This window comes from Ceratotherium simum, chromosome 15 (genome assembly GCF_057802395.1).
Source record: "Ceratotherium simum simum isolate JZ-2026a chromosome 15, ASM5780239v1, whole genome shotgun sequence".
NCBI lineage: Eukaryota > Metazoa > Chordata > Mammalia > Perissodactyla > Rhinocerotidae > Ceratotherium > Ceratotherium simum.
This window is the reverse complement of record NC_141914.1, coordinates 52,740,541-52,742,521: the sequence shown is the minus strand read 5'-3', so window position 1 is coordinate 52,742,521 and position 1,981 is coordinate 52,740,541.

The window sequence follows — 1,981 nt, the reverse complement described above, 5'->3', positions numbered from 1 at the left end:
GAAAGTTTTCCCCAGGCTGGACAGCCTGGTGTCTCTTGGTGGGGAAGGAGCATCTCAGGTCTGTAAGACAGAGAGGCTTCCTGGGCTGGACAACTTGTTGTAGCAGGGTCCTTCTTGCTGGTGCCCCCTGCCACTCTGGCATATTTAGTCGCAAGAGGGATGTCTCAGGCCTGGAGGGGAAGGAGAGTGCTTCACTGACCACTTGTTCTGAACAGGGCTCTGAGATCCTTCCTCCTCACTAGTGGTATCAGGCCCATCTAGATTCCCTTTTGATCTAGGGATGGGATGGGCCTACCTGGACTGCCTTCTATTGCTAGGTTGGGGATTGGGAAACACCAGATCCGGGTTGCCTTCTTCTATTGGGTGAGGAGAGGGGTAAGATGCCCTCCCGTTGTGTCATCCTCCAGTCCTGAGATCCCAAGCTAGTTCTTCTTGACACCTTCTAGATTTCCCCTTTAGTTTTCTCTTCTTTTATTTCAATGTTTACAGTTGTATTTAGCAGGGAGCAGCAGGGAGAAATAAGTCTATGCCAGCTTGTCTGGACAAGAAGTTTACTAGTATCTTTTTCAAAGCAAAAGTTTTAAAATTTTTGATAAAGTTCAAATTATCAATTTTTTTTGTAGTTTGTGCTTTTTTAGTCTTAAGTAGGAAATTTTTGCCTAAACTAATGCCACAAAGATTTCCTCTCATGTTTTCTTTTGGAAGTTTGATAGTTTTAGCTCTTATGTTTAAGTTTATGATACATTTCACAATAATTTTTGTATATGCTGTGAAGTAACAATCAAGGTTAATGTTTTGCATATGGCTACCTAGTGGTTCCAACACCATTTGCTGAAAATTTTATCCTTTACCTTTTGAGTTGCCTTCAAATATTTGTCAAAAATCAATTGTCCGTATATATGTGGGTCCATTTATGGACTCAATCTCTTCCATTGATCTGCATTTGTGTCTTTACACTAGTGAAAGTCCTCCAATTTTTTTCTTCCTTGTATTTCTATACTAGTTATAAAATCAGCTTGTCAATTTCAACAACAAAAAGCCTGCTTGGATTTTGTTTGAAATTGCGTTAAATCAACAGATCAATTTAGGAAGAATTAGCACCTTAACAAAATTGAACTTTCTGGGGCTGGTCCCGTGGGTTAGCAGTTAAGTGCACGCTCTGCTGCTGGTGGCCCGGGTTCGGATCCCGGGTGCGCACCGACGCACTGCTTCTTCGGCCATGCTGAGGCCACGTCCCACATACAGCAACTAGAAGGATGTGCAGCTATGACACACAACTATCTACAGGGGTTTTGGAGGAAAAAAAGGAGGAGGATTGGCAATAGATGTTAGCTCAGAGCCGGTCTTCCTCGGCAAAAAGAGGAGGATTAGCATGGATGTTAGCTCAGGGCTGATCTTCCTCCCCCCCAAAAAAAATTTAAAAAATTGAACTTACTGATCCATGAATACGGTATATCTCCTCATTTACTTAGAGATTCTTTAATTTCTATTAGCAATGTTTTGTAATTTTCAGTGTACGTCTTGCACATTGTTGCTAAATTTACCCATTAGTATTTCACGTTTTTTGACGCTATTGCAATTTTTTTTAAAATTTCAGTTTCCAATTGTTTTTTGCTAGTATGTAGATTATAATTGATTTCTTTTTTTTTAACAGTTTTATTTATTTATTTATTTTTTTGTGAGGAAGATCAGCCCTGAGCTAACATCCATGCCAATCCTCCTCTTTTTGCTGAGGAAGACCGGCTCTGAGCTAACATCTATTGCCAATCCTCCTATTTTTTTCCCCCAAAGCCCCAGTAGATAGTTGTATGTCATAATTACACATCCTTCTAGTTGCTGTATGTGGGACGCGGCCTCAGCATGGCCGGACAAGCGGTGCGTCGCGCGCGCCCGGGCCGCCAGTAGCGGAGCGTGCACTTAACCGCTAAGCCACGAGGCCAGCCCTACAATTGATTTCTTTATTGACCTTGTGTCCTGCAAC